Source organism: Coregonus clupeaformis, unplaced genomic scaffold (genome assembly GCF_020615455.1).
Source record: "Coregonus clupeaformis isolate EN_2021a unplaced genomic scaffold, ASM2061545v1 scaf0288, whole genome shotgun sequence".
Taxonomy (NCBI): Eukaryota; Metazoa; Chordata; class Actinopteri; order Salmoniformes; family Salmonidae; genus Coregonus; species Coregonus clupeaformis.
Window position 1 is genome coordinate 307,740 of NW_025533743.1, and position 24,649 is coordinate 332,388.

At 45.8% G+C, this 24,649-nt stretch overlaps 1 long non-coding RNA gene across 1 annotated transcript; it reads right to left on the reverse strand.

Moving 5' to 3' along the window:
- Nucleotides 1-16,792: 16,792 nt before the first annotated feature.
- On the reverse strand, nt 16,793-21,369 carry LOC121586971. Its single transcript, XR_006658503.1, has 9 exons — nt 21,129-21,369; nt 20,871-20,999; nt 20,641-20,740; nt 20,401-20,516; nt 19,718-19,850; nt 19,460-19,519; nt 18,144-18,287; nt 17,683-18,051; nt 16,793-17,578 (listed from the first exon to the last, which is right to left on the reverse strand). It is a non-coding gene; the product is annotated as an uncharacterized LOC121586971 (long non-coding RNA).
- Nucleotides 21,370-24,649: the final 3,280 nt, after the last annotated feature.

Sequence of the window (24,649 nt, forward strand, 5' to 3'; positions counted from 1 at the left end):
CCTATTCCCCTACACTATACAGTATAGGGAATAAGGTGCCATTTGGGACTCAGAGGTACATTATTATAGGTGTTTTCAGGTAAAATATTGTAGGAAAAAGGTTAGAAGCATCCTCTTTATGGTTCACAGCTCTTCATATTTCGTACACCTAAATCTTTATGGGACTAAAGGGATTGATTTTGAGCACAGATCAATAGGGGTTAAAGCTGAGAGAATGAAAGATTTTCCATCAAAGATTGAAGAAGAGGAAGAACAATTGATTGTCCATGAATTGGGTCAACTGAATCCAGCAAATTGGGCAAGAGAATTATAATTCCATGGACAAGATTTTTACAGATTATCTAGTAGAGACACTAGAGCCTGTGAAAGTTTGACAGATATTTGTGTAAATTACACTTTTATCTAAAAAACATAATTTATATGATCTGTCAATACAGCAATTGTTCGACCAAGAAATGTAATTAACCTAAGCCGCAAATCATCTTCTGAGCTGGCTAAAGGGTCTTAGTCTAACTAGCTTTGGGCCGGTAAAGGCCAGCTGGACATCTCTCCTAGCTGTTTACAGGGCTCTATCCCAGGGCTCTATCCCTGGATTAAAGAGAGGCCAGTAGATCAGAATATAGATCAGAACATGTTCCAGTGTTCTTCAGTGTCAACTCTGTGAGTCGCCTGGGAGAATACATTTGTTTGACATTTTATCTCATTGGCCGTGGATTTGTATGGTTACTCTCATCAAATGTTGAGAAGTGTTCAGCAATATGCTCCAATGAGAACAGAAAGAAAACATGTTATTTCTGTTAAGGATAACTGATTGGACATGATACAGTATGAGAAAAGCTTAGGTTGTTATCTTGAGATAGGACTTTAGAAACTGAAATACTGGATTCATTTATAGAATACATTCTTATATACGCTAATCGTTCTGTGGTTATTATATTTTCTTTGCATGACATCTTATCCTTACTTTACCCATTCAATGTATGCACTAGGGTTAATTGTTTCAGATAAAAATTCTGAGGGCTAAATGATATCTAAATCATTACCATAGAAATGATTTATTATGTACTTTGATACAATTACCACTATTCCATAGTTCTTGACAGCATTTTCTCTTGGCAATTTTAGCTTGCTTCAAGAGAAGATGAGAGGCCTGTAGAGATGGACAGAGACTGGCAACATGATTACATGATTGATAGATTTTTTAAAGGTTAAACTACTTTATCCAATTATTTGAAGTGCATTAAAACCCCTTGACTCCCAAGTGCTGTTGACTGACTGTTGACTGTGATTTAGATTAGTACCAGCGAGCGTTACTTTTTTATCTCGTAGAAACGTGTGCTTGGTGCACATGTTGATGATGCAGACTCATCAGTGACCCACCAAACACTGTTAAGTTTTAGCTCAAGGTATTACAGTATGGTAAGGAAATTATTAACTGATCTTCTGATGACAAAATACACATTGTGTCAAAACATACAGGAAACAGTGTCAGTAGACAAATTAGTCTCAGGTGGGGCTTGGACAGACAATTAGCATTCTCTCTCTTCATCACTGGAGATTCACAGAGATAAAGGTGAGAGAGAGAGAGAGAGAGAGAGAGAGAGAGAGAGAGAGAGAGAGAGAGAGAGAGAGAGAGAGAGAGAGAGAGAGAGAGAGAGAGAGACCTGTCACTGTCAGGTGGGGCTTGGACAGACAATTCTCTCTCTTCATCACTGGAGATTCACAGAGATAAAAGTGAGAGAGAGAGAGAGAGAGAGAGAGAGAGAGAGAGAGAGAGAGAGAGAGAGAGAGAGAGAGAGAGAGAGAGAGAGAGAGAGAGAGAGAGAGAGACCTGTCACTGTCAGGTGGGGCTTGGACAGACAATTCTCTCTCTTCATCACTGGAGATTCACAGAGATAAAGGTGAGTGAGAGAGAGAGAGAGAGAGAGAGAGAGAGAGAGAGAGAGAGAGAGAGAGAGAGAGAGAGAGAGAGAGAGAGAGAGAGAGAGAGAGAGAGAGAGAGAGAGAGAGAGAGAGAGAGAGAGAGAGAGAGAGAGAGACCTGTCACTGTCAGCATGTCAGGACTGTGAGGACGTGGGAGAACTAACCACAGGGAAATTTTTAGGGATAGTACATCATCATTTATCTGAGTGTACACAATGACAAATGTCCTGCAGTGAGGTCCCTAAGACTGTGTGTGCATGACAGATCTACAGTAACTTCTCCTCCTCATGTAGTCTTCATCTGATGGAATGAACAATGAGGAGCAGATGGGTTGTACAGTCGTGTTCAAAAGTTTTGAGAATGACACAAGTATTGGTCTTCACAAAGTTCGCTGCTTCAGTGTTATGAGATATTTTTGTCAGATGTTACTATGGTATACTGAAGTATAATTACAAGCATTCCATAAGTGTCAAAAGCTTTTATTGACAATTACATTAAGTTTATGCAAAGAGTCAATATTTGCAGTGTTGACCCTTCTTTTTCAAGACCTCTGCAATCCGCCCTGGCATGCTGTCAATTAAACTTCTGGGCCACATCCTGACTGATTGTGACACTCTGGCTCCACGGACCTTGATATTTGAGCCAGGGTTGTTTATTTTCATTGGTTGGGTGTATTTCTATGCTGGGGATTTCTGGTTGTGCATTTCTATGTTTGGGTTAATTGTTCTTTATGTTGATTAGTCATATGACTCCCAATCGGAGGTAACGAGTGTCAGCTGTCGGCTCGTTATCTCTGATTGGGAGCCATATTTATACGGTGTGGTTTCACCTTGGTTTTGTGGGTTTTGTTTCCTTGTTGCTGTTAGTGTATATCAGTATTTGGACTTCACTTTCGTCCTATTTGGTTTGTTGTTTTTTGATCGTGGTTTCTTTAATTAAATAAAGTCTACGATGTTCGCTCAACACGCTGCGCTTTGGTCTCCTCCTTTCGACGATCGTGACAGAAAAACCCACCAAAGAAAGACCAAGCAGCGTGTCCAGGAGCAAGGAGACTGGACATGGAAGGAGGCGCCGGGCAAGGAGATGGAGAGGCTGGCGATGGCCCAGGTGGGCACATCGTGGTCCTGGGAGGACATGCTCGGAGGCAAGGGACCTTGGGGAAGGATCAAGGCCCTGGCGAGAGAGGAGCAACGGCGGCAGCAGGGCCATCGTCGGAGGGTCGTGAGTCAACCCCAGAAAATTTTTAGGGGGGGGCACACGGCATGGACGACGGGGCTGACGGAGGAGAAAAGGGGGGAGTATCCAGGAGGCCACCAGGCCAGGGGTACACCGCCCTGTACGTCCTGTGCTGATGCCTCACACAGAGTGTGTGAGGGTAGGCATTCAGCCAGGACGGGTGGTGGCCGCTGTTCACTCCAGGCCTCCTGTCCGTCTCCACAGCCCGGTCCGGCCTGTTCCTGCCACCCGCACCAAGTCTACGGTGCGCGTCGCCAGCCCGACCCGGCTTGTTCCTGCCACCCGCACCAAGTCTACGGTGCGCGTCGCCAGCCCGGTCCGGCCTGTTCCGCCACCCGCACCAAGACTACGGTGCGCGTCGCCAGCCCGACCCGGCCTGTTCCTGCCACCCGCACCAAGTCTACGGTACGGCGTCGCCAGCCCGGTCCGGCCTGTTCCTGCCACCCGCACCAAGACTACGGTGCGCGTCGCCAGCCCGACCCGGCCTGTTCCTGCCACCCGCACCAAGTCTACGGTGCGCGTCGCCAGCCCGACCCGGCTTGTTCCTGCCACCCGCACCAAGTCTACGGTGCGCGTCGCCAGCCCGGTCCGGCCTGTTCCGCCACCCGCACCAAGACTACGGTGCGCGTCGCCAGCCCGACCCGGCCTGTTCCTGCCACCCGCACCAAGTCTACGGTGCGCGTCGCCAGCCCGGTCCGGCCTGTTCCTGCCACCCGCACCAAGACTACGGTGCGGCGTCGCCAGCCCGACCCGGCCTGTTCCTGCCACCCGCACCAAGTCTACGGTGCGGCCGCCAGCCCGGTCCGGCCTGTTCCTGCCACCCGCACCAAGACTACGGTGCGCGTCGCCAGCCCGACTCCGGCCTGTTCCTGCCACCCGCACCAAGACTACGGTGCGCGCCGCCAGCCCGGTCCGCCTGTTCCGCCACCCGCACCAAGTCTACGGTGCGCCTCAGACGGCCAGAGTCTGCCGTCTGCCCAACGGCGCCTGAACTGCCCGTCTGCCCAACGCCGTCTGAACTGTCCGTCTGCCAAAGCGCCGCAGGGAGCTGCCCGTCGGTACTGAGCCTGCAGAAGCCGCCCGTCTGCCATGAGCCTTCAGAGCCGTCCGCCAGACCGGAGCCGCTAGAGCTCTCCGCCAGACAGGAGCAGCCAGAGCCTTCCGCCAGACAGGATCAGCCAGAGCCTTCCGCCAGACAGGAGCAGCCAGAGCCTTCCGCCAGACAGGAGCAGCCAGAGCCTTCCGCCAGACAGGATCAGCCAGAGCCTTCTGCCAGACAGGATCAGCCAGAGCCTTCTGCCAGACAGGATCAGCCAGAGCCTTCTGCCAGACAGGATCAGCCAGAGCCTTCTGCCAGACAGGATCAGCCAGAGCCTTCTGCCAGCCAGGATCAGCCAGAGCCTTCCGCTCAGCCAGGATCCGCCAGAGCCGTCCAGCCAGGATCCGCCAGAGCCGTCCAGCCAGGATCCGCCAGAGCCGTCCAGCCAGGATCCGCCAGAGCCAGCTAGTCAGGTACTGTCCCTTAGCCCGGTGCGGCCCTTAGTCCAGGGCTGCCCTTAGTCCGGTGCTGCCCCTTAGTCCGGTGCCGCCCCTTAATCCAGTGGGGTTTAGTTGGGGGGTGGTCATGTGGAGGGGAATACGGAAGCGGATAGTGACTAAGGTGGGGTGGGGACCACGACCTGGGCCAGAGCCGCCACCTGGACAGACGCCCACCCAGACCCTCCCCTAGACTGTATGCTGGTGCGCCCGGAGGTCGCACCTTTAGGGGGGGGTACTGTGACACTCTGGCTCCACGGACCTTGATATTTGAGCCAGGGTTGTTTATTTTCATTGGTTGGGTGTATTTCTATGCTGGGGATTTCTGGTTGTGCATTTCTATGTTTGGGTTAATTGTTCTTTATGTTGATTAGTCATATGACTCCCAATCGGAGGTAACGAGTGTCAGCTGTCGGCTCGTTATCTCTGATTGGGAGCCATATTTATACGGTGTGGTTTCACCTTGGTTTTGTGGGTTTTTGTTTCCTTGTTGCTGTTAGTGTATATCAGTATTTGGACTTCACTTTCGTCCTATTTGGTTTGTTGTTTTTGATCGTGGTTTCTTTAATTAAATAAAGTCTACGATGTTCGCTCAACACGCTGCGCTTTGGTCTCCTCCTTTCGACGATCGTGACACTGATGGCAGCCCATTCTTGCATAATCAATGCTTGGAGTTTTTGTGTGGTTTTGTTTGTCCACCCGCCTCTTGAGGATCGACCACAAGTTCCAAATGGGATTAAGGTCTGGGGAGTTTCCTGGCCATGGACCCAAAATGTCGATGTTTTGTTCCCGAGCCACTTAGTTATCGCTTTTGCCTTATGGCAAGGTGCTCCATCATGCTGGAAAAGGCATTGGTCGTCACCAAACTGTTCTTGGATGGTTGGGAGAAGTTGCTCTCGGAGGTTGTGTTGGTACCATTCTTTATTCATGGCTGTGTTCTTAGGCAAAATTGTGAGTGAGCCCACCCTTGGCTGAGAAGCACATGAATGGTCTCAGGATGCTTTACTGTTGGCATGACACAGGACTGATGGTAGCGCTCACCTTGTCTTCTCCGGACAAGGTGTTTTCCCGGATGCCCCAAACAATCGGAAAGGGTATTCATCAGAGAAAATGACTTTACCACAGTCCTCAGCAGTCCAATCCTTGTACCTTTTGCAGAATATCAGTCTCTCCCTGATGTTTTTTCTGGAGATCAGTGGCTTCTTTGCTGCGCTTCTTGACACCAGGCCATCCTCCAAAAGTTTTCGCCTCACTGTGCGTGCAGATGCACTCACATCTGCCTGCTGCCATTCCTGAGCAAGCTCTGCACTGGTGGTGCCCCGATCCCGCAGCTGAATCAACTTTAGGAGACGGTCCTGGCGCTTGCTGGACTTTCTTGGGCGCCCTGACGCCTTCTTCACAACAATTGAACCTCTCTCCTTGAAGTTCTTGATGATCCGATAAATGGTTGATTTAGGTGCAATCTTGCAAAGCAATGATGACGGCACGTGTTTCCTTGCAGGTAACCATGGTTAACAGAGGAAGAACAATGATTTCAATCACCACACTCCTTTTAAAGCTTCCAGTCTGTTATTCTAACTCAGGGGTGTCAAACTCATTTTAGCTCAGGGGCCACATGGAGGAAAATCTATTCCCAAGTGGGCCGGACCGGAAAAATCATGGTATATATAACTTAAAAACAACAACTTCAGATTGTTTTCTTTGTTTTAATACGATCAACATACAACATAAAGCTGGAGCCTGAGGACAGTGTGTCCAAAATAGTACAAGCACTACATCACTATTAATCATAAAACACGTCAAGTTTATTTGAAAATTCTAAAGAAAAAGAACACACAAACACACAATGCCTCAGTGAGTAACAGAACTGTTTCACAGATCACAGAACTATATCAGGGTGTCATTTCTCAGGCAGAAATGTAGATAAAAATAATGAAATCCTGTTCCCCAAACAAGTGCAAGAACCACAGAGTCAAGAATAGGTTAAATATACAAATAAAATAATATCAATTAAAAACAATAGCACATCAACATAAAAACATATAAACATAAAGCTGGAGCCTGAGGACAGTGTCCAAAAGCACAACATCACTATTAATCATAAAACACCTCAAGTTATTTGAAAGTTCTGAGGACAAAAAACACACAAACACACAATGCCTCAGTGATTCACAGAAGTATATCACAGATCACATAACTATATCAGGGTGTCATTTCTCAGGAAGAAATGTAGATAAAAATAATGAAATCCTGTTCCCCAAACAAGTGCAAGAACCACAGAGTCAAGAATAGGTTAAATATACAAATAAAATAAAATCAATTAAAAACAATAGCACATCAACATAAAAACATAGAAACATAAATCTGAAAGCGTTCCTCAAACTCCCGTAACAGTCCAGTTATTTTATCTTTGAACCGCTTCATGTCTGCCACATGTTGGGTCGCGCACACATTTTTCAGACAGGGGAAGTGAGCTGCATCACCACCGGCAAGTTGCGTCTCCCACAATGACAGCTTCAACTTGAAATAACGTATGCTGTCACAATACTGCGTGACAACTTTGTTGCGCCCTTGCAGCTGTTTGTTCAAGTTATTCAGGTGCTCTGTAACATCCACCATAAATGCAAGGTCCGGCATCCATTCTGCGGAATGAAATTCTAACACTGGTTTGCCCTTTTCTTCCATGAACTGTTCAATTTCTTCTCGTAAATCAAAGAAACGCCTCAGCACAGCACCTCGGCTTAACCATCTTACCTCAGTGTGGTATGGCAGGCCATAGATGTGGTCTTTCTCTCTGAGAAGGCTGTCAAACTGACGGTGATTCAGGCTTCTGGATCGGATGAAATTAACAGTTTGGATGACCACCTTCATGACGTTATCCATCTTTAATGACTTGCAACACAAAGCCTCCTGGTGAAAAAATACAGTGAAAAGTCAAAAATCACGTCCTCCATTTGCAGATTGCACTTTCTCTCTGAACTTTGTCACAACGCCTGCTTTTTTCCCGATCATTGAGGGCGCACCATCTGTAGCCAGGCTGACAGCGCGGGACCAGTCCACTCCGACCCTGTCCAGCTCGGGCCGACGAGTGCGGTAAAAATATCAGCTGCTGTCGTTGTATCTGTCATCGGCACCAACTCCACGAACTCCTCGGTGACGGTCAATGTGTCATCAACTCCGCGGATGAAAAAATGGCCAGTTGTGCAACATCTGTAATGTCCGTGCTTTCATCAATTGCAACCGAAAACGCAATAAATGACTTTACCTTTTGCTTCAACTGGCTGTCCAAATCCACTGAAAGATCGGAAATCCTGTCTGCAACTGTGTTTCTTGTCAGGCTGATATTTGCAAAAGCCTGCCGCTTTTCAGGGCACACAATCTCCGCTGCCTTCATCATGCATGTTTTTACAAATTCACCCTCACTAAATGGTTTTGAAGCCACTGCGATTTCATTAGCAATGAGGTAGCTAACTTTCACTGCAGCGTCACTGATGTCTCGGCTGTGAGTAAACACAGACTGCTGTTTCTTCAGACCCGCCAACAGTTCATTCACCTTCTCTCATCTCCGCTGTCCTTGAAAGTTGTCATATTTGTCGGCATGAAGACTCACATAGTGGCGATCGAAGGTTATATTCTTTCAGCACTGCAACATGCTCTGAACACACCAAACATACAGCTTTCCCATTCAATTCCGTGAAGAAATAGGATGACCATTTTTCTTGGAACACTCTGCACTCTGCGCCCACTTTTCTCTTTTTTGACAGAAACATATTGGGGCAATGAGGGTGCCAAAGCACATAATGTTAAAAGTAGAAGCCTTAATAAATATCGCGGGCAAAACAAAGTAGCTCATTGGCTGCACGTGCTTGACCTACTTGCTCTGCCCCGGTATAAACAGTTTGCTTGCTTAACACAATTGCTATTGCGCCATCCAGTGGACGCAATTGGAACAGCAGTTTATTTTATTGAAAAATTGCAGCGCATTTTTATACTAAAAAAAACAACAACAAAAAACATTTTCTAATTTTGTATTTTATTTTTTTTCAAAATCATCTCGCGGGCCAGATTAAACCCGTTTGCGGGCCTGATCCGGCCCGCGGGCCGTACGTTTGACACCCCTGTTCTAACTCAATCACCTTGTCCTCGTCAACACTCTCACCTGTGTTAATGAGAGAATCACTGACATGATGGCAGCTGGGGCTGAAATGCAGTGGAAAGGTTTTTGGGGGGATTAAGTTAATTTTCATGGCAAAGAGGGACATTGCAATTAATTGCAATTCATCTGATCACTCTTCATGACATTCTGGAGTATATGCAAATTGCCATCATCAAAACTGAGGCAGCAGACTTTGTGAAAATTAGTATTTGTGCCATTCTCAAAACTTTTGACCACGACTATACAGCGCAGTAACTGCATGGCCTGGAGTGACAGACACACCCTCCATCAAGTACACTGCAAACTCACATTAGAGTTAGACTCCCAGAGGTAAATATGGAACAAGGTGGCGAGGGTTTTTGCTGAGTGAAGTGAACTTCCAAAGACTTCTATGAGAAAATAGTAGTTCTGTAAAGTCTGATGAATAAAACACTCTACTGTAGAGATCAGTTCTGTCTGTCGCAGCCAAGTGCTGAGAGCCATCTAATTGATGCAGGTTTTTAGGCTTGAGTATGAGAAAGAACCATAACACAAATAATTGGAAACAGAGTTTTCTATTCTGCAATAGCACATGGCCAAATGTTTTATGCATTGCTGTGACCACTTTAATAACAACATGTGAGTGTGAGAGGTTAAAGAGCCACCGATTGGCATGTGTGTTTTTCTGTTGCTCATTAGAAAAAACGAGATTTCAGTCTTGGAAGTGTTTCCTGACCAAATCCTCAGAATGAATCTACGATAACTCAAGAAATCTGTAAATAATTTTAAATAAAGTTCTTGCCGAGGACGTTTTAGTTGCGCAATTTTACATCTAAGGTGTTTGGTGCAGTATTTCTCAAGATTTTTTTTTTGCAACGTTTTGTCTTATGCAAACAAAGTTGGAGCTGCTGGGCAGGTCTGTATTACTGTCTATGTCAGTGGTCACCAACCTTTTCTGAGTCAAGATCACTTTCTGAGTCAAAACGCAAGCCGAGATCTACCGCTCAGATTTCTTTTCAACACAATTTAAGCCTATGCAACATTAACCAATCAAAAACAGTTATGTAGCAATGAGGTTTGTGCAGTAGACTATAGGCCCAATACATTATCACTGCATATTGGCTATGCTTGAATTGCCCTGCCAATGTTGTTCTTCTCAGAACATTTTGAAATTATATTTATAAAATGTAGGTATATGATCACACTGGTAATAGATCATTTGTTGTATTGCTTGTGAGGCACAGCTACGTGAGCATAATAATCTGCTTCTTTTTTGTTTTACTGGACTGATGGTCTGCATCTGATGGTCAGTTTGAGGGGAGGTGAGGCCGCCTCTCTCCCTCCCTCCACTGAGAAAACGGGACACAGTCTTCCAATTCATGTTACTCCTATGACCAGAGAAAGTGAAATATTCCTAAAAAAGACAAGCCACTAATAATAACAAGGCAATCTTATGGGAACACTTTGCTATTCTCATTCATTGCAGCTGCAATGCTGGTTGTAGCGTGAGTGGAAGTAGGGAGACCGTGAATTTGATGGCTTATAAAAGTATTGAACAAAGTGTTGACACTGCTGAATAACAACTTAAACATGAACTTGCTCATAAAAACACCAGCTCTTTGCTGTATTCGTTAAGTTGCTCTATTCATGGTTTTATAAGTTTTGAAATCTCACAGTATCAACATTGCTGTGCGTTCAAGGCTTCTTTTTACAGTCAATGGCTTGAGGAAACTGTGCAGACATGGGGATCTGAGCTATCTGTATTTGCTCTCTGGGCCTGCCGGGTAGGCGGAGTTCTACCTTCAGACATATTAAATGGTTCAAAATGGGAACACTTTGCCTTCCTGGCACTAGGACTACTGAATCAAGTGCACCTACCGCCAACAGTGCAAAACGGGTTTTTACAGAAATGTTTGGTGATGGACTAGGAATGCCTTGGAGATGGACCAGTTGGTGACTACTGGTCTATGCTATTGGATAGAGCGCAATCACCCCAGCTGTTCACGCCATGTTAGTGGGCAAATGGACATTGTCAAATCCAAACCCAACCTTCATTTACCCGGTGTGATGCACGGATGTTCCAAAATCTGTTTTAGACGAGACTGACTTTATGACCAAATTATCCTATTTACACTTTGTAGTCAATTTTGACACTAGAAAAACTGTTTCTGACTCATATCGATGCCACATAAAGTGCATTCGGAAAGTATTCAGACCCCTTCACTTTGTCCACATTTTGTAACTTTGTTTTTGAATGGGACTAGTAAGTGTATGGAGTACTGTAGAGTTCTATCGATGACAAACTCCGATCAGAGAAATGTACCATCTACATCCTACATAAACTTACGCTTCTGTGTGAAGCTTCAAACATGAATATCCCTTTACAGAAATACTATATTTACCCAGTGAGCCCATAGATTAACATACAGGGGACAATACTCTGGCTAAATTTAAACGAAGAAGAAGAAGAAGGCAGCATCCAACCACATCACAACCACATTGTCTTTTATCGCCCTCCAGGTTCCCTTGGAGAGTTCATCAATGAGCTTGACGCCTTGATAAGTTCCTTTCCTGAGGATGGCTCACCCCTCACAGTTCTGGGGGACTTCAACCTCCCTACGTCTACCTTTGACTCATTTCTCTCTGCCTCCTTCTTTCCACTCCTCTCCTCTTTTGACCTCACCCTCTCACCGTCCCCCTTACTCACAAGGCAGGCAATACGCTTGACCTCATCTTTACTAGATGCTGTTCTTCTACTAATCTCACTGCAACTCCCCTCCATGTCTCCGACCACTACTTTGTATCCTTTTCTCTCTCGCTCTCCTCCAACACTACTCACTCTGTCCCTACTCAGATGGTAATGCGCCGTCGCAACCTTCGCTCTCTCTCTCCCTTCTCTCTCCTCTTCCATCCTATCATCTCTTCCCTCTGCTCAATCCTTCTCCCTCCAATCTCCTGATTCTGCCTCCTCAACCCTCCTCTCCTCCCTTTCTGCATCCTTTGACTCTCTATGTCCCCTACCCTCCCGGCCGGCTCGGTCCTCCCCTCCAGCTCCGTGGCTTGATGACTCATTGCGAGCTCACAGAACAGGGCTCCGGGCAGCCGAGCGGAAATGGAGGAAAACTAGACTCCCTGCGGACCTAGCTCCCCCCCACCACCCCCCACAGCCCCGCTCCTCCGCACACTCCACTGGCTTCCAGTTGAAGCTCGCATCTGCTACAAGACCATGGTGCTTGCCTACGGAGCTGTGAGGGGAACGGCACCTCCGTACCTTCAGGCTCTGATCAGTCCCTACACCCAAACGAGGGCATTGCGTTCATCCACCTCTGGCCTGCTGACTCCCCTACCTCTGCGGAAGCACAGTTCACGCTCAGCCCAGTCAAAACTGTTCGCTGCTCTGGCACCCCAATGGTGGAACAAGCTCCCCTCACGACGCCAGGACAGCGGAGTCACTCACCACCTTCCGGAGACATTTGAAACCCCACCTCTTTAAGGAATACCTGGGATAGGATAAAGTAATCCTTCTACCCCCAACAAACATTGTAAAGTGGTTATCCCACTGGCTATAAGGTGAATGCACCAATTTGTAAGTCACTCTGGATAAGAGCGTCTGCTAAATGACGTGTAAATGTAAAAAATGTAACAGTGAGGGTGTATTTTCAAAAGGACTCTGACGGTCAGGTTAGTCAGACCTACAGTAGCCTTAATGAGCTTCTTCATGAAAGGAAGTTAGGATACTGCTTTCAACCCCCATTTTAACATCCATATACAGTGCCTTCAGAAAGTTTTCAGACCCCTTGACTTTTTCCACATTTTGGTAGGTTACAGCCTTATTCTAAAATTGATTAGATTGTTTTACCCCCCTCATTAATCTACACACAATACCCAATAATGACAAAGCAAAAACAGGTTTATATAAATTTCTGCAAATGTATTACAAATAAAAAACGGAAATATCACATTTACATAAGTATTCAGACCCTTTACTCAGTACTTTGTTGAAGCACCTTTGGCAGCGATTACAGCCTAGAGTCTTCTTGGGGATGACGCTACAAGCTTGGCACACCTGTATTTGGAGAGTTTCTCCCATTCTTCTCTGCAGATCCTCTCAAGCTCTGTCAGGTCGGATGGGGAGCGTCGCTGCACAGCTATTTTCAGGTCTCTCCAGAGATGTTCGATCGGGTTCAAGTCCGGAATCTGGCTGGGCCACTCAAGGACATTGAGACTTCTGAAGCCACTCTTGCGTTGTCTCGGCTATGTACTTAGGGTCGTTGTCCTGTTGGAAGGTGAACCTTCGCCCTAGTCTGAGGTCCTGAGTGCTCTGGAGCAGGTTTTCATCAAGGATCTCTCTGTACTTTGCTCGATTCATCTTTCCCTCGATCCTGACTAGTATCCCAGTCCCTGCCACTGAAAAACATCCCCACAGCATAAAGCTGCCACCACCATGCTTCACCATAGGAATGGTACTGGCCAGGTGATGAGCAGTGCCTGGTTTCCTCCAGACGTGACGCTTGGCAGTCAGGCTAAAGAGTTCAATCTTGGTTTCATCAGACCAGAGAATCTTGTTTCTCATGGTCTGAGAATCCTTTAGGTGCCTAATGGCAAACTCCAAGCGGGCTGTCATGTGCCTTTTACTGAGGAGTGGCTTTCGTGTGGCCATTCTACCATAAATCCCTGATTGGTGGAGTGCTGCAGAGATGGTTGTCCTTCTGGAAGGTTCTCCCATCTCCACAGAGGAACTCTGGAGCACTGTCAGAGTGACCATCGGGTTCTTGGTCACCTCCTGACCAAGGTCCTTCTTCCCCGAATGCTCAGTTTGGCCGGGCGGCCAGCTCTTAGGAAGAGTCTTGGTGGTTCCAAACTTCTTCCATTCAAGAATGATGGAGGCCACTGTGTTCTTGGGGACCTTCAATGCTGCAGAAATTGTTTGGTAGCCTTCCCCCAGATCTGTGCCTCGACACAATCCTGTCTCGGAGCTCTAAGGACAATTCCTTCGACTTCATGGCTTGGTTTTTGCTCTGACATGCACTGTCAACTGTGGGACCTTAAATAGACAGGTGTGTGCCTTTCCAAATCCTGTCCAATCAATTGAATTTACCACAGGTGGAATCCAATCAAGTTGTAGAAACATCTCAAGGATGATCAATGGAAACAGGATGCACCTGAGCTCAATTTCGAGTCTCATAGCAAAGGGTTTGAAGACTTATGTAAATAAGATATTTCTGTTTTTATTTTTAATAAATTTGCAAAAATGTCTAAAAACCTGTTTTCATATTGTCAATATGGGGTATTGTGTGTAGATTGATGAGGACCATTTTTTTTTGAATCCATTTTAGAAAAAGGCTGTAATGTAACAAAATGTGGAAGTCCCGTGTAGCTCAGTTGGTAGAGAATGGCGTTTGCAACGCCAGGGTTGTGGGTTCGTTTCCCACAGGGGACCAATATGAAGAAAAATAAATTATGCACTCACTAACTGTAAGTCGCTCTGGATAAGAGCATCTGCTAAATGACTAAAATGGAAAATTAAAAAGTGAAGGGGTCTGAATACTTTCCGAATGCACTGTAGGCCGTTTTCAAAGGGATTCGTGATTTTTTAAGACAGTTGCTCTTTAACGCTGATGCTCTGGTTATTAGGGAAATAAATATATGTGCATCCCAAATGGCACCCTATTCCCAAGAGTGCATGGGCCCTGGTCAAAAGTAGTGCACTAAATTGGGAATAGGGTGACATTTGGGACGTACTAAAAGCCCTTGGTGCTAAGAGATCACATCCCCTTTTTATTCCTAGGAGAGAAACTGTGTCTCTGAGCTGTTGGAGAAACAATATAAGACTGTGTACACAACAAGGAAGTGATGCCAGGTACCTAACTGGTCCTGCTCCATAAGAGTTGTTGTTGTGGTGAAATGTGATGTTCCACCTTGTGCCAAAGCCTATTTTCCTCTACTTAGGTTTATCAAGCACGAGTCTCATTGAATGAACTCACATAAATGTGAAAGTAATTCTGTTTCTGGATTCTGGTAGCTTTTTGGTCTCAGGTACAGTTCATTACTGTGTACTTCAAAAGTTACTAAGTTTGACTCGGTAGGCTATCACCCCAATAAATTGCTTTGAAGGTAGTTGTTCAAAGCAACAGGAAAATCAGAGGCATCTCTGTGTCACTGATTTCATCTCAGCCAGCCTCTGTGTTTCCTCAAGCATTTCAGCAAAACGACTCATCACAAGGTACTCCTAAAAACAACTCTTGATAACCCCTTTTTCTGACTCACAGAACTTGCAGTTCATGGATGGTGAGGTTTGAATTATTCAAAGACCAAAGAGCAGGGGTGTCTATTCCAGTATGGTGAAGAAAGAGGACAGTTCTGAATGATGTGTTCAGTAAAGACACATGGTGGCACCAATTCCACTTCTGTTCAGGTAAATTGCATTTTATGGTCTAAGCACAGTCGTTTTATTAACAGAGTCAATCCAGAAAACGACAATAGAGAGCGTTCATAAATGATTTGAGGCCAAAACAGTTGGAACACTATTGGAAACAGTCTAGTCTCCCAGGAAATCATTAGACATCGAGATAAATCTAGTGGTCAAACTAGATACAGACAGTATGCAAAACATGACGTAATTCATCAAATACACGACATTGGCCCAACACTGGAACACAATACTGTCTGCTACTTTACACTCTCCTCTGGCAACCATTCATTATTATGTTGTGAGTCAACATAAAGGCAGGCAGAGGTGTTGTGGACAGATAAATGATGAGTCTGACCATTTCTGCTGCAGTATACCGATGAAGCAGTCGTCTACTAGTTCAGCGCCCATCAAGACCAAGCGTCAGAACAGTTTGTTCCTACATATTCTCTTCACACAAGGATCATTGTTTTACTTAATGTTTACTATATCAATGCTTTTTGTATGACACATTTAAGCTTGTTAAAGAAAAATAAAAGAACATTGCATTTAAACATGGGCAAGACTATACTTTCCTGCGTAATCAGGATGAGTAATCTCTTTTACTGCTCATATTCTGTCTACTATAGACTAAAACAAAGTTAAGGGGTACAATTTAGGGGAAAATAATACTTTTAATAATAAATTATTCACTAAGCCCAGTCAGAGACAGTCATTCCGCTATACAATTATAGAAGAGCTAAGGGAATGATGCATATCGTCCTAAAAAGCTCTTCATTCAAACCAGAGGTTCAGGACAGTATGTCATCGAGGTCCATAAAGGCTGACTCAGTGCTTTCACAATCACCAGCCCAATACAACAGCAGGCAGTAAACATTATCATGTACTGAAAAACATCCTGGACTCTCTCCCCCATCTAGTCCCACTTCACATGACAGACCATGCTGTGCTGCTGAACAAGGGATTGCCAACAGAGGTTATAGGTTCAACATCTATAGACAGAGTTGGCACTTGGGAACTAGAAACAGGCCGCTTTTATTACCATTATTATTATGATTATTAGTTATTATTATTATTATTCTTGTTATGGTTATTCTTGTAATTCTTGTTATTGTTATTATCAGAAACAGGCATTGTCAGAGGAAACGAGAGGAAACAAGGAAGGAAATGTTTCCTTATGTTGTGAACTTATATCCCAATGCAGCCTTGTCACGAACCGGCTCAAGTTCGTAACAAAAGGGAGACAGGTGGAGACAAGGAATACTCAAAGTATATATTTATTAACTAAACTAAATCAAATAACAATGGGGTGTGTAATCAGTAATCAGTAGTGTAAGTGAGTGTTTGCATGCATAAATGTAATATGGAAAAGTGTTGAGAGGTGCCAAAGCAAACAACCAAAAAGGCCACAAAAATACCCCAACCAAAGTCAAAGTATCTGCCTGGAGAGAGTCTCCTCAATGAATGTGGAAGAGGTCCATTTATGCTGGGACACACCCGGCCCAGGTGTTTCCCATGTAGCTGACGACCCTCCCAACTCCGCCCACCGGCATCCTAATAAGGAAAAAGAGCAAAGAGAGAATACGGCAGACAGAGTGGGAGGGTCGTCACAGCCTACATACATTTAGTCCACCATAAAATAACATGGTTAGATTAAGATAAAGATCTCTAACTGTATCAGAATCCATGTAGCCATAGAAACTGATCCCTGAGTGTTTGAATGAGAATCATGGTTGAGTAATCAGTTATATCGTTCTTCTTCATTACAGTGGATTGCTTCAGTGAATGTAAAATCAGACACAGAAGAGATGTAGGGAAAATCTGTCCGAAGCCCATCCTGATCTCTAATAAACAGCTATCCACCGACAAATCACTAGGTTTCACATTTGATCATGTATTGATTTGTTTTTGATATGGAAACACTTTCCTTGCTGATGTATGCTGTGAACCATCAGTTAAGAGAAGAATGAGACGACGTCGTGCCTCTAGGCCAGGGACACTTCCATGGATGAAACAAACACTGTGGCATAAAAGTGTTTTACTATCACTATATCAGGTTTGTTTAATATTTCACATTCTACGTTTGTCTCACAGGGGAAGAAGAATATTCAGAAAAGTGTCAAACTTGGGATTACTGTAATTGAAAAGTTATATTTCGTTTTAAGAGATTCAAGAGTTTTCAGAATTGTTGTTTTCTTTAATAATTGATTCAACTGTTGTGAAGTTGTCCTGTACCGTCAGAGTCAAGCTTGAGATTTCTTGTTGGTACTGTTTTTTCCATCAACTACCTCAGACAAACTGCTTTTCTGATCTTCAGTTCAACTTTTTTGAATCTCCTCCTTTATGAAAAAAGCAACAAATATGTTATTTCCATCTGCATCAGTAGTCAGTGACATTGCTAATATTTCACATTTTATTTGTTGTTTGCATCATCAGGACATACCTTATTAACTTCAGGATGTTGCGGCGGTGGTATATCTTCCACTTTGACAAAAACATCCTCATCCGACTTTTGGCTTACATTTCCTGACCCTCCCTATTGTAAAGGATAAATGAATACATGTGACCCCATTATGGTTACTCAGGGCTTGATAACTCAGGAGGAGGAGAGTATAGTATACTATATAGGCTTGGAGAGAGTCGTTACTGGCTTGGAGAGAGTCGTTACTGGCTTGGAGAGAGTCGTTACTGGCTTGGAGAGAGGTCTGGACGTCATCAGGCTCAGCCTTTAAGTCTTTTTCTTCCTCTTCCTCATTCTCGTCCTCTCTGCTGCTGTAGTTAGTCAGAGCCTGGGTGTCTGCCTTAGACAGGTCTACAGGACCAACACAGACCAAATCAAACACTTCACACAATATCAAAATCATATATGTATTAACCAAGGTGAAATACAATTTTGAAGCTTACTTATTGATAGAAGCAGTCCTTCACTGTCATTCAGATCTTCCACTTCTTCTCCTTCTAAGGCATCATTGCAGCTGTTATCTTTCAAACTAGTCATCCTTTCCCCTGCCTCAGCACATTCTCCCTCCGCTCTGCTTCATCCTTGTCCTAACAAAACACATTCAAGATACAGTAGTTTAGGAATTTTGTAGATGGCAGGGTCTACATCTCAAACGGCACCCTGTTCACTATGTAGTGCACTACTTTTGATCAGGGCTATGGTCAGAAGTAGTGCACTACATAGGGAATAGGGTACAATTAGGCCTGGCTCGCAGTTGGCATTCCAATTGATCCCAAAGGTGTTCGATGAAGTTGAGGTCAGGGCTCTGTGCAGGCCAGTCAAGTTCTTCCCACACCAATCTCAACAAACCATTTCTGTAGGGACCTCACTTTGTGCAAGGGGGCATTGACATGCTGAAACAGGAAAGGTCCTTCCCAAACTATTGCCACAAAGTTGGAAGCACAGAATCGTCTAGAATGTCAGTGTACGCTGTAGCGTTAAGATTTCCCTTCACTGGAACTAAGAGGCTTGGCCCGAACCATGAAAAACAGCCCCAGACAAATTATTCCTCCTCCACCAAACTTTACAGTTGGCACTATGCATTGGGGCAGGTAGCATTCTCCTGGCATCCGCCAAACCCAGATTCGTCCGTCGGACTGCCAGATGATGAAGCGTGATTCATCACTCCAGAGAACCCGTTTCCACTGCTCCAGAGTCCAATGGCGGCAAGCTTTACACCACCCCAGCAGACGCTTGCATTGCACATGGTGATCTTAGGCTTGTGTGCGGCTGCTCGGCCATGGAAACCCATTCTATGAAGCTCTCAAAGACCAGTTCTTGTGCTGAAATTGCTTCCAGAGGCAGTTGGAACTTGATAGTGAGTGTTGCAACCGAGGACAGACGATTTCTACGCGCTACGCACTTCAGCACTTGGCGGTCCCATTCTGTAAGCTTGTGTGGCCTACCACTTTGCGGCTAAGCTGATGTTGCTCCTAGACGTTTCCACTTCACAATAACAGCATATACAGTTGACTGGGGCAGCTCTAGCAGGGCAGAAATTTGACAAACTGACTTGTTGGAAAGGTGGCATCCTATGACGGTGCCACGTTGAAAGTCATTGAGTCCTTCAGTAAGGCCATTCTACTGCCAATATTTGTCTATGGAGATTGCATGGCTGTGTGCTCGATTTTACTAATTTGAAGGGTTGTCCACATACTTTTGTATATATAGTGTATGTAAATTAAAAGGGGAAAAGACAGGACTAAAATAGTAAATATACTTTATCTTCATCTTCCAGTGATGTCGGGTATGGCTGTTGTTCCGCCAATGATTTTGTCTCCTGGAAAACAATGAATAAATGAAATAACAATTTGGCTGCATTTGTCAAACAGCTATATGATGGTAAATAAAATAAACACCAATTCCCTACATAGCGCACTACTTTTGACCAGAGCCCTACAGTATGGGTCAAAAGTAGTGCACTTTATAGGGAATAGGGTGCCATTTGGGATGCTGACAGGACGTGATGTTTTCTCACCTGCAGAACATCATTGAGCTGTTTGTGGAAGAACCGGATGAATTCTTTGCTCCCGCCCCTTTACTCTGTCAGAGCCAGAACCTTGTGTCTGATGGAGGCCAGGAGATAAGAAGAGCTCCTCCTCTACACGCTCCTGACAACACAACACACACTGTGAGAAATTAAGAAGTTCTTCATTTCAGTTCTAAATAAATCTTTTTCAGCTTAGAAATTGTAAAAATATAATGAGTATACACATTCAGGGCATTGAAATCGCAAGTAGCCTACACCAAGCATTGTGTCTAACTGTGATGAGGTGTGAATGAAGGAGTCAAGCGCAGGAGGTAAAACACCGAAGTCCAGAGTTTATCCCGTTTACATAAATAAAACGCACCAACCGTCATTACAAAACTATTACAAGGGAAATATTCCACCTTGGCAATAACAAATGGAAGAGTAGCTCAACCGAGCTACTCGCTCTCCAATGAAACAATCACTCACAAAGACAAGGGGAACAGAGGGAACACTTATACACATACTAATTAGGGGAATGAGCACCAGGTGTGTGTGATTGACAAGACAAGACATGACAAGTGGAGTGATGAGAATGGGATCGGCAGTAGCTAGTGAGCCGGTGACGACGAACGCCGAAACCTGCCCGAACAAGGAGGGGAGGCAGCCTCGGCGGAAGTCGTGACACTAACCTTCAAAATGGGAAGGATCTCAGCCATGATAATGTTTATCTGCCTGTCAAGTTGTTGAGTGTCAACTTGTGCACACTGGATCTCAGTTAAGCAAGAGTTAGTACCATCACAGGCACCTAGAAAACAGCAGGGTGTCCAGTCAATCATAGCAACAGATCAAAGTTAAACAGACACTTAGACATATAGCATTGACTATTCATTAAGGAGACAGCACTGTTCACATCCATGAACTGTTCTTACCCAGATCCTCATTGGTAAATGGCTTAAGGTGGGAGGCGATAGATAGCATGCATTCACCTCCTTCTGAGACATTTATTTTCTGTCTCTTTCCTGAGTAATCCTGTTACAAATCCAATAAACAGTGACATTAATATTATTCTTGTTATGGTAATTTCGGTCTGGTCATAAAACAAACAAAGGATGTCATGTGTTACATTAGTCAGGTGATTGCAGGTCAGAGAAAAACATACAGCATACGTTGAGAACATGATCTTTCTGGATGTCAGTTCTGTGGTGGCGGAAGCCTGGAGAACAGGGCTGGGAGGCATAGGCTGGTCTTCAGACACATCTCTCTCAGAAAGATGCCGAGCCACTATGTCCTACAAGTAATGGAAAATTGATTAATATATAAACAACAATCTCATATGGCTCTTGTATTACCGTGGTGACAATAGCCTATAGTATAACACCTGTAGATGGTAAATGGCACAGTTCAATTGTTCCAGTACCTTCAGGGCGAACAGTGCTCTCTGCCGTAGGTAGTCCGTGTTGAGCAGCTACAGCTTCAGGGCGAACAGTGCTCTCTGCCGTAGGTAGTCCGTGTTGAGCAGCTACAGCTTCAGGGCGAGCAGTGCTCTCTGCCGTAGGTAGTCCGTGTTGAGCAGCTACAGCTTCAGGGCGAACAGTGCTCTCTGCCGTAGGTAGTCCGTGTTGAGCAGCTACAGCTTCAGGGCGAACAGTGCTCTCTGCCGTAGGGTAGTCCGTGTTGAGCAGCTACAGCTTCAGGGCGAACAGTGCTCTCTGCCGTAGGTAGTCCGTGTTGAGCAGCTACAGCTTCAGGGCGAACAGTGCTCTCTGCCGTAGGTAGTCCGTGTTGAGCAGCTACAGCTTCAGGGCGAACAGTGCTCTCTGCCGTAGGTAGTCCGTGTTGAGCAGCTACAGCTTCAGGGCGAACAGTGCTCTCTGCCGTAGGTAGTCCGTGTTGAGCAGCTACAGCTTCAGGGCGAACAGTGCTCTCTGCCGTAGGTAGTCCGTGTTGAGCAGCTACAGCTTCAGGGCGAACAGTGCTCTCTGCCGTAGGTAGTCCGTGTTGAGCAGCTACAGCTTCAGGGCGAACAGTGCTCTCTGCCGTAGGTAGTCCGTGTTGAGCAGCTACAGCTTCAGGGCGAACAGTGCTCTCTGCCGTAGGTAGTCCGTGTTGAGCAGCTACAGCTTCAGGGCGAGCAGTGCTCTCTGCCGTAGGTAGTCCGTGTTGAGCAGCTACAGCTTCAGGAGGCGAACAGTGCTCTCTGCCGTAGGTAGTCCGTGTTGAGCAGCTACAGCTTCAGGGCGAACAGTGCTCTCTGCCGTAGGTAGTCCGTGTTGAGCAGCTACAGCTTCAGGGCGAACAGTGCTCTCTGCCGTAGGTAGTCCGTGTTGAGCAGCTACAGCTTCAGGGGCGAACAGTGCTCTCTGCCGTAGGTAGTCCGTGTTGAGCAGCTACAGCTTCAGGGCGAACAGTGCTCTCTGCCGTAGGTAGTCCGTGTTGAGCAGCTACAGCTTCAGGGCGAACAGTGCTCTCTGCCGTAGGTGAGTCCGTGTTGAGCAGCTACAGCTTCAGGGCGAACAGTGCTCTCTGCCGTAGGTAGTCCGTGTTGAGCAGCTACAGCTTCAGGGCGAACAGTGCTCTCTGCCGTAGGTAGTCCGTGTTGAGCAGCTACAGCTTCAGGGCGAACAGTGCTCTCTGCCGTAGGTAGTCCGTGTTGAGCAGCTACAGCTTCAGGGGCGAACAGTGCTCTCTGCCGTAGGTAGTCCGTGTTGAGCAGCTACAGCTTCAGGGCGAACAGTGCTCTCTGCCGTAGGTAGTCCGTGTTGAGCAGCTACAGCTTCAGGGCGAGCAGTGCTCTCTGCCGTAGGTAGTCCGTGTTGAGCAGCTACAGCTTCAGGGCGAACAGTGCTCTCTGCCGTAGGTAGTCCGTGTTGAGCAGCTACAGCTTCAGGGCGAACAGTGCTCTCTGCCGTAGGTAGTCCGTGTTGAGCAGCTACAGCTTCAGGGCGAGCAGTGCTCTCTGCCGTAGGTAGTCCGTGTTGAGCAGCTACAGCTTCAGGGCGAACAGTGCTCTCTGCCGTAGGGTAGTCCGTGTTGAGCAGCTACAGCTTCAGGGCGAACAGTGCTCTCTGCCGTAGGTAGTCCGTGTTGAGCAGCTACAGCTTCAGGGCGAACAGTGCTCTCTGCCGTAGGTAGTCCGTGTTGAGCAGCTACAGCTTCAGGGCGAACAGTGCTCTCTGCCGTAGGTAGTCCGTGTTGAGCAGCTACAGCTTCAGGGCGAACAGTGCTCTCTGCCGTAGGTAGTCCGTGTTGAGCAGCTACAGCTTCAGGGCGAACAGTGCTCTCTGCCGTAGGTAGTCCGTGTTGAGCAGCTACAGCTGCTGGAACAGCTCTTTGAGAAAACAGGGCCTGGTCTCATCCTGAGATATCACAGAAGCAACCTCAGAGTGGATGGTCTCACGCAACACCTCAAACAATGAACCATCAGTGACCCCCGCATCTGTCAACACACAAATCAACAAACATTCCTTTTAGGTCAATGGCTGTGTCCCATATGGCACCCTATTTCCTATGCAGTACACTACTTTTGACCATGGGCCCTAGTCAAAAGTGATTTTTAGTTGTATGCACAAATGCATCAGATTCATTGCTCTATAATCCCCTTCACTCACCAGGGGTTCTTCTGTGTCCTCTACTCTGGTTCCTCTTGTTCTTAGACGAGGACAGGCTGTGTTTAGACATGAGGCTGACGGGGGCGGTGGCCTTGTTGGATTTGAGGGTTGTCATTGGGCTGGCGGTGGTGTCCACGGGGTTGGATAGACTGCTGGTGAGAATTCTAGAAGATTTCTCTCCAAACCGACTGCTCCTGCCATTTCTATGGAGAGGAAATAACCTGGAGGTTTTCTGGCTCTTCGCTTTACCACCTAGCTGGTCTGGACTTCCAACATGGACATCCGCCAAGCTGACGGCTCTTGGCAGTGTGCTTCTGTCCTCCTCCTCCTCCTCCTCCTCCTCCTCCTCAGGAACCCTAGAATTGAGAATCCAAGTTGTTCTATTCTGGAATATTGTCTCCATTAACAACATGTATTTAGTATGCCAACCCAATAAGAAAACATTCTCACAACTGAGCAGGCACAGGCTTCCACTGTCTCAAATTGAGTGTGCTTTTCAATAACAAATCATGATGTAATTTACCATGAAACAAACAGAGGAGGAGGCAGCTCCAAACACTGTGATTGCAGTAGGTTTACCATTGTTCTGGCCCATTCATAGAGTGGCTATCAAATGGCTGTGGAAAGGCTGTATCATGAGCTGTCAGCACAGAGGACTTCGGCTCAGCCCACTGCTGCCATCTGGTGCTTGACTGGGGATCTGGTAATTCCCCCATAGATGGGTGAGGTGCAGGACATGGGTCAAATCCTGAAAAGATACAAACAGTTACTGATCAATGATTAATTATAATTCACTATTCATACTTTTTAAACACTTTGTTCTTGTTAAGTCATACAAAATCCCCAGCTTGCATTGAAACCTGGAGAGTTAAATAAAGACCTTGCCTGAGGGAGGATATGAGAAGGTGTTGATGCCACTCATCTTCAAGGTCTTTACTGGGGAGGCAAGGAGGTTGAGACTGTTGTTCGTGTAGGAGATCATTCAAAAGCTGCCTCATTCTGTTAAATGAAATCATGTTTTAGTTGAAGTGGACAATATGCATTTTCACTACTGAACAGGAACAAGCCCTTGCATTTGGTCACAATACAGTAATGTCATCGCAAATACAGTAATGTCATCGCTGTTTATGGTCAAGGCTTTACTGTATCCCACCTTTGGATGTTGTTCTGTTGTCTGGCCAGCTTGGTGCAGCAGTGGTTGAGTTGGTTCCTGATGAGGTAGACCTGTGTATGTCCAGGGCTGATGCCATAAGGGCTCAGGGAGAATACAGACTGGAACACATAGGACATAATCTGGTACAATGTAGGAAGAGAGTAGCACACAATATTA